This window comes from Chenopodium album, chromosome 1, assembly GCF_948465745.1.
Source record: "Chenopodium album chromosome 1, dcCheAlbu1.1, whole genome shotgun sequence".
Taxonomy (NCBI): domain Eukaryota; kingdom Viridiplantae; phylum Streptophyta; class Magnoliopsida; order Caryophyllales; family Amaranthaceae; genus Chenopodium; species Chenopodium album.
Genome location: NC_137834.1, coordinates 45,589,199 through 45,598,505, shown reverse-complemented (window position 1 = coordinate 45,598,505; position 9,307 = coordinate 45,589,199).

Sequence of the window (9,307 nt, the reverse complement as noted above, 5' to 3'; positions counted from 1 at the left end):
AGACGCGTGGGCATATCATCAAAGCTCTTTTGTTCAGAGACGCCTGGACAATCCTTTTCAAGCTCTTTTGTTCAGAGACGCGTGGACATTTCCTACAAGCTCTTTTGCTCAGAGACGCGTGGGCATCCTATTATCAAGCTCTTCGTTCAGAGACGCGTGGACACATCATTTAGAAGATCATATCAAAAAGAAGCTCTTTGTTCAGAGACGTGTGAACATATCAAAAAGAAGCTCTTTGTTCAGAGAGGAGTGAACATCGAAACAGCATGGTGGCGTTCCCTAGATTGTGGAGTATTATCATAGCGGAAGAGGATTGTTTCAAGAGAAGCAATCTTCGATAGTATTCCCTTGGACGTGGAATATTATCAATGCGGAAGAGGATTGTGTCAAGTGAAGCAATCTTCGATAGTATTCCCTTGGACGTGGAATTCAAAGCGGGGGAGGATCATTTCAGGCGAAGCAATCTTCTATATTGGAAGCAGTTACAGGCGTAGCGATTTTCAAGCGGGATGGCATTCTTTAGCTTGCAGGAGGTCATCAATACAACAAAACAGTAACAAATCGGTTACTTTCAGAGACATGTGCTCGACGGTGCAAGATACGCGTTTCTTAACTCTTTTATCTGTTTTAACTAACGCTAGTTTTGCAGGTATCAGCGTTACAAGAATGATTTAGAATCGCAGAACGTTCTGAATCATTCTCCGTCCTTATCGATACTTTGACTTTTGTTTTCAAAACTTGCGTTTCTCCAAACTCAGTCAAAGTGGGGGCTTCTTTAGACACCCATTTGTGTCTCCCCAAAACCAAACCCAGTGCTGAGTACCTTTCGCGTCGAATCATAATCAAATGAAGCGAAATTGTGGAAATTTTAGTGTTATGGAAAGTTTTAATTTCTTTTCTCTTCTCTCTGTTTTTGAAAACTTATTTAAAGAAAACAGTCAATCCAGTTTGGTTGGTCCATGATATGGGTCCAATAGTAGTGTAGTAAGATGGGGCTTGACAAGAGCTTTCCAAAGATATATTATTAGCCCAATTCCGATGAATAATGAGGAAGTTATGGCCAATCTACTAAAATGGGCCCGGTTTGAGCTTTATATACGGCCCAATGATCTAGGGGAGGGCCTAATATGATTTATCATTCCTAATGCAATTAGAAATGGTTTTAGTCTTCTAGATTCTTCTAGAAGGTTCTTTTCATTCCTAATTCAATTAGCATTGATAAATTGACTTTTGTTGACTTTTCAAAGTTTTAATTGAAATCAAAGAGCATTTTTAAGGAAAAATACGATTTTATCCTCCTGTACGACAATTTTTATCTGATTTTAAGAAAACGCGTGATTTTCTGAATCAACGCCAAACGCCAGCTGTAGCGTCTGGCGTTACGGTTGGCGCCAGCTTTGGCGCCTGGCGCTAGTGTTGGCGCTTGGCGCCAATTGTCAGCGTTGGCGCAAGTTCAGTTTTATCAGCGCCAGACTCTGTTTTGATATTTTATCTTTTTGGCTGATTTTCTCTATAAATAACGTATTAAAACCTCCGTTTTCGATAACCAGTTTTCACCTACAACAAGTTTTAATCTAATAACCAGTTTTCATCAACAATTTACCTATTCTCTCTCTCTCTTTTTCTAAACTAGCTTTTTACATACAAAATTCCGCATTCATTAGATCTAGATACACCTAGCCATATTCGAAGTTGCCTTCTCCCTAGACGTGAAAGGTTTTAATTTCTGAGGGTTTGGTCCCAAATCTCTCTTTCAATTATTATTTAATTTAATTGTTTTGTTTTTTATTTTCCTTGAAGTTACTAACGTGTGTATTTTGTTATTAGAAAGAGGTACGAGGCATCAAAGTAGGTATTTTAATGGTTTTTATTGATATTATGATATAGATTTCATGTTTAGATTGTTATTTTGATCCCTGGTATCATGTCTAGGGTAATTTTAATATCAAGTATGATTAAAAGTATGATGCTTCATATGTTCTTTCTTAATATTCATGTTAGTATCGTGTTAGGGTTAAAGCTTTGATTTTTATTGTTTAGTGACATGCTAGGGTTTGTTATTAATCTTGTTAGTATCATGCCTAGGATCTTGCTATTATTATGCTTTAACATGAATATTATTATAATTATTATTAAGATTATTTTTATAATTGTTATTATTATGATTATTGTTTATAATTTTGATGATTATATTATTATGATTATTATTATTATGTTGCTTGATATATATTGTTATTGCTTGATCACTACTTTTATGCATGTTTAAAGGGAATTGGTACTTGTAATCACGCTTAATAAGATATTTAATAATCCTGTTTAGGATTAATTTGATTATAATTCAAGTGATTGACAATAATAGATTTATTTGTGCATTAATATTCAACCAACATAGATAAATAGGTTTAGGGTTAAACATATTGATTGCATGTTAGTCAGAAAGCGCACATGAATACGATCAGAATAAAGTAGAGGCTTATTATTAGGGCAAGTTCAATCTCTTTTAGGTTGGATTTATACCTTCATCCCCGAACTACCAGTCATGGTTCAAGACCTATTGGAGTTGACGATCTCATGGATCGTTAAGGGGTGTAACCTTCACCTCGTGAACCGTTTACAAGTTCCTAAAACTTGTTAGCGACTCTTTTGCTCTATCTTCTTTCCCTTTGGACGCCACCGTACTTAAGTGTATGATCACAGTGGGGTTCAAGCTAGGGGGTTAACGCTTGAAAGTATTCCCTACAGTAGTGATTTCTCCAAATCAAGTACACAGTTGTCCACACATTCGAGCATGTAACCGTTTACCCAGGCGGAGAAGTTGCTATACTACAGCCCTTCTCCTCCGTCTGAGGTATTTCTGATTCAGTTATAATGTCTTTTAATAAGGCTGGAGGCAAATAGCTGCCTGGCTCTTAAAGAGGCACGAGGCACATGTGCGCTGACAAATGGCCCCCAGACGGCTTAAGAACCGTCTGGGGCACCTACAATCCATTGCACTTTGTTCGTTTGCCCCATTGGGTGGACTTGTACAATTTCGTCGAATAATCTAAGTTAGAACTTCAGTCTGCTGGCTGATGTCACTAGACATCCGGCTTTTGAGCTTAATCATTCTTTAGATTATCTTGGTCAGATGGCTATGAGTTGTCCTATTAGGTCGTTCAATCTTTGCCGTCTGTATGAGTAGGTAGAGCACTTGGTTACCTTGATATGAGGTACTCTCTGCGACGATCCCTCCTGAATGCGCGTCGCTGGACGCCTTACTCATGTTTGAGCAGACGAATTTATAAAATAAAATATCATCCGGCCATTGGCCTCATAGTTTGAATATTAATTTATCCACTAAATTTTTAACTTAGTTTAAGTCAATTAGTTGACCTTCTGTGCATTGCACATGCGGCAATTTAACACTACGTAAGTATATAAATCAAGGTTGATCAATTACTACTAAAACATGATGAACACGAAAATAGGCACGTTAAAGAATAAACATATTGATGACGTCCTATTATGGGATGCGAACTTCTAATGACGAACCTCATAAGAAGTAATGTCATTAGTTTGATTATGAAATACGTAAACGAATCATCATAATCAAAAATAGTATCGCGCGCAATTTTACGTCTTGCGCTAAGGTGGAAATTGCATCTTCAAGAGTAGCATCTACCACATTTTTTTTAACGAAAACGCAATAAGAACGATAAAAAAAATATCTTTTTTTTTTTTTTTGCGAAAACGCAAAAAGAACAATAAAAACATGTTTTTGGATTTTTCGAAAAAAAAACAAAAAAAAAGACGATCATAGTAAAAGTTAGACAATATTATTAGCCAAAGAGATATTTTTAGCACCTACTTAACGATTAACCTTGAAGCGGTAGTATCGTTTTCTCCTTATGATATTGCTCGTAACGAGTCAAAGTCAACGTTAAACAGCGGGCGCGCGCAAGACACAGTGTTGCGCAGAGGTGCCGCGCACAAATTCTGAACTTGCGCTAGGAGGGCGCGCGCAACTTTGACAGTTGCGCGTGCCACATGGTATGTTCGACAATTTTTTTTTTTTTTTTTTGCGAAAACGCAAAAAGAATGATAAAATTTTTTATTTTTTACTTTTTATTTTTTTGTCGAACCATTAGTTTTGCAAAAAAAATTTTTATTACATCTCTAGGTAACAAGTTGGAATTAGTTAGATTAGACACGATGCACATATTCATGTAGTCACATAAGCATATAAAAAGAACTAACAAAGCATACAATGTCATTCTAAGGTCAAGGCTTGGGTGTCCAAAGGTACCATATCTTAAGTGACGATGCACGAATCAATCACTCAACGTGTTGACCCATGACATAGCCCTCCCAACATTTTGTTGGCGATATGGGTGGGATGATTGTTATTGATTTTGGGATAGAAGCCTAGTGTTGGCAACCCCTAGTCAATGAGCCAATCCCCAATGGTACGGTTAAACTGTGCTATGATTATGCATGATGCAATGTTGCTTGTTTGATTTTTACTTTTGTGAAAAAGGAAGATATTATGCGTTCGAGTCTCGCTCTCTAACTAGAGATTATCCAAGTTAGTTCTCGTTACAATCCATAGGCAACCTAGTGTTGGAAACCTTGAACCATAACTACAAACTAATCTTGTAACCTCTAAGTCCCCAGTGGAGTTGCCACTGTAAGGAGGGTGATCCCATCGTAAGGGGGCCTCCCTTAGATGCCCATGGCCGTTTAAAAGCCTATGACTTTACACTTGTTAGGGTGTATTAGGAATTGAATTCGTGACTGTTTGGGGGACCTTGAATTAAAATTTATTCTATCATTACGCTTTTTTATAAGAAACAAGTAGGAGTCGCCAATGAGTTTTAGGAAAACTCATAAACCTCATTCATGCCTTTCTTCCATGTGGAGTTCATGAAATAATTAGCACGAATCGTAAGTTTAGCCATGCCCAAATTGGTGTACATAAACCAGAAATGAGTTCGAGAGCGAGGGTACTAAGATAACGTTCCCTTTAGAGGGGAATCGCTATCTTAGCCCTAGTACGACCTTTACTAGCTCTTCCTTTTTTACAATTTCATTACCAAACAATATATGTAACCAGATACCTAAAACTAAGTTGGTTGATTTTATTTACACACGTTAATTTACGTAGGAATTACATTGCAACGTCGTTATTCTTTATTTAATCAATTTCGTGAAAAGAACAAGAAAATAAACAATATTCGCCTTGGCTTAAGTGATCAACCAACAATTAATTATCCAATTCTAATCTTTATTTAACGCAAGGTACTATGTGGAAATAATTAATTAGTCCTTTTAAGGTGATCAAACAACACTAATTAATTAATTAAGGTTCTTTAAACAAGAAAATAAATTTGATTTATCTAAGTGCTCGGGAATTTACCACTTCTCTTTGATAGTTCTCCATTTAGAACACTTATGGACACCTTCTTGTTGGGGAACCTCCACCGTAGTAACAAAATATCAAGGGGTGAGTGTTAAGGACAAGAGGAGTTAGATAGCACAAGTTCACAAGTATTCCACAAGAGTTTTAGGTTATTTTTCTGTGTGTTTAAGCCACAGATTAAGCCTCTATTTATAGGGAATGGGTAGGATTAGGGTTTTGAACATTCTGCCACAGCAGGTGTCGCACGCAACAGGATTAGTTGCGCGCGGCATCCCAGCGCAAGTGATTGGGTTGCGTTGCTATGGGCAGCGCAACTGAGTGTCTTGCGCGCGGCATTAGGGTAAGATTGATTCTATATTTTCGTAAAATTTTGAATCTTCCGCGAGCGCATCTCTAGAGGTTACGCTGAGTGTCGCGCGCAACTTAATTAGTTGTGCACGCCTTCCCAGAGCGACTGATTGAGATGCGTGCAGATTTTCCTGTGGCAGCAGTAAAATTTAACCTGGCGCTCCTAAATTCGTCATTATTGGGTTTTAAGCACGGGCTTAAGCCTAATATTGATCGAATTTAGTTAATTGGACTTTGTTTAGCTTTGTTTTTTGGTTTGGGCTAGTTTTTGTGTTTTGTAGCTTAACTAGTTATCCATAAGCATTCTCCACTTCTATCCAACACGAAGATGGTTTTATTTATCGTCATTGCACTTCCTGTCGTGACAGGAGGCCAAAAGTAGATGTCTACAGTTAGTTTTTTTTATTATAAATCTTTCTTTCTATTTTCGAAAACCTGCTCTATTTTATGAAAATAGCCAGTCCAGCTTAGTTTGGTCCATGACAAGGGTCTAACAATGGTGTAGTTGGATGGGGCTCGAAATCTGCTTTCCAACGATATATTATAAGCCCAATTCCGATCAATAATGAGGAAGTTATGACCAAAATACTAAACTGGGCCCGGTTTGGTTCTTATATACGACCCAATGATCTATAGGACGGCCTAGTATGTGTTATCATCCCCAATGCTAATAGGATTAGGATTGATAATTATGTTTTATGAGTTTTATTGGGAAATAGGGGAGCCTCCGTGTGCGATGCGCGCGGTACAACTAGCCATCATGGAAAGTTATGCATTTGAACCTTGGAAAATGGTCCATGCATTCCTTAATTGACTTTTGGTAGCTCACACCTCCATTCCCATATCATCTCTTACAAGGTACAACCACACTAAGGCCAACACTAATATCCTTATAATTTTATAAGTGTAGCATCAACATCAATCTTTAACATACCTAACTCTATAGAATGCCATTGTAAGTCCTGATGACGTCCAATACTATGTTTAACCACACGTAAAGCACTCGGCTTCCCTCTATAAAAAAATTAACCAAGTCAAGGCTATCCTCTTTCTAAAATTAGTCTCATTCATTTTTCCATTAAGACATACAAAGTACAATTTTTTTTACATGTAAGAAACACAAATTTGGTTATATCTTTCTTATTCTAAAAGAAAGTTCAGCAGGTATTAAAGAACTTGGAGTTCTTGTTTGTTGCCAATTATTATATCTCCCAATAGAACAATTAATAATTTACAGTGTATGTATCTTGCACCTTCTTAAAAGCATAAAGAATCGTGGTGGCTAGGGGAATTAAGGTGACTATGATATCAAATAAGGTTTGACAACATACTATACCACCAATAAAAGAGTAAAGCATTAATAAGAGTATTAATGACATTAAGACCTCTATTATCTGAAGAATGCTCAAGGCATCATGTAAGAAGCTCTTCACCACACACATCTTCTTCAGACAAGGGAACAGCAATACCATCCTCTGCAATAATTCTTTCCATTTTCCCTCATAAAATAGATACCATCTTATCTATAATACCCCCTTCATATAATATACTTCGTAAAATTTTCTGTCCTTGATGGCTTGATGTATGCCTTTTATTTTAAGCCTATTGTAAACAACATCTAATATAAGCTCCTTCTCATCCACCATTATAAAATATAAAAATTCAAACCTGCAAATAAATTTTGATACAATAGATTATGTAAGATCTTGTTTTGTTTTATTCAAGTGAGGATAAATCACAATGAATCGATGATGAATATTGATGTTTTAAATGAGAAAAGGAACAAGATTTAGAAATGAAATAATACTTGGTACTATATAAACTGAAGAAATTACAAGATTTACTACTTAAGTGATAGACATATACTAATGTGTTCCATGGCTGCACTGATAGACTTGAGAGTGCTTAAAATCTTTACAATTCCATACGATTACCCTACTGCCTAAACAAGAACTTTAAAGTAGAAAGTAGTAGGAAATAGAGAGAAAATTGAAAAATGGGGAGTTTTGGGTTGTATGATGAAGAGGAAGATAAACAAAGAAACGTTATCTAAGGCTTTCAATGGAGAAGATGAACCAGAGTAACAAACAGAGCCACACCGAGGAAAGGTACGAAAGGTCAAATGTATCAATATATTAATTGAGGGTAAATATGTAAATAAACTTTTTTAAGGCTATAATAGTCATCACACTGTTCATAAGAGCATTCTTTCACTTTTTATAAGGTAGGGATAAAAAAAGTGTTTTGAATGAAAATACGTTTTTACCCTTAACACGGATTTTACGACTCGTTTTTATCAAGAAGTGGATTCCGCGTTGAAAACGCGTGAAAACCTTCTACATCGCCAAACGACAGAGAGGTTTTTTATTCCTTTTTGAACTCTGATTCGTTTCTATCGATTCCGGACTATTTTTCTTATAAATAGGGTCCCTGGACCTCCGTTTTGTAATAACCAGAATTCTCTAATTCTTCTCTCTCTCTAAGCTAAAGCTTATTCTCTCTCTCTCTTCTAGTCTAACCTTTTACAAACACAATTCCTCATACATTAGCACTAGACACACATAGCCAAGTTCGAAGTTGTCTACGCCCTAGACGTGAAAGGTTGATAATTTCTCAGGGTTTGGTCCCAGATCTCTATCTCAATTATTTAATTTAATTCTTTAGTTTTATTATTTTCCTTTAAGTTACTAACACGTGTATTTTGTTATTTGAAAGTGATACGAGGCATGCAAGTAAGTGCTTTAATTGTTTAATTGATATTATGATATAGAAATCATGTTTAGATTATTATTTTGATTCCTAGTATCATGTTGGGATGTTTTACTGCTTCCTAGTATCATGTTTAGGGTAATGAATAAGTTTCTTATATCAATTATGATTGTTAAGATGCTTCTTATTTCTTTCCTAATATCATGTTAGTATCATGTTAGGGCTAAAGCTTTTATTTTTATATGTTTAGTGACATGCTAGGGTTTGTTATTAATCTTGTTAGTATCATGCCTAGAATCTTGCTATTATTATGTTATAACATGATTATTTTAATTATGATTGTTATTATTGTTATTATTATTATTATAATTTATGATTATTATGTTGCTTGATTATATTTCTTGTTATTGCTTGATCACACCTTTTATGCATGTTTAAAGGGAATTTGTACTTGTAATCATGCTTAATAAGATAATTAATAATCTTATTTAGGGTTAATTTGATTATAATTCAAGTGATCTCCAATAATAGATTTATTTGTGCATTAATATTCAACCAACATAGATTAAACAGGTTTAGGGCAAATCTATTGATTGCATGTTAGTCAGAAAGCGCACATGAATACGAGAAGAATAAAGTAGAGGCCTATTATTAGGGAGAGTTCTTTCTCTTTTAGATTGGATTCGTAGCTTCATCCCCGAACTTCAAGTCTTGGTTCCAGACCTATTGGAGTTAACGATCTCCTGGATCGTTAAGGGGTGTAACCTTCACACTGTGAACGGTTTACAAATTCCTAAATCTTGTTGGCGACTCTTTTGCTCTAGCTTCTTTCCCTTTGGAAGCCATCATGGT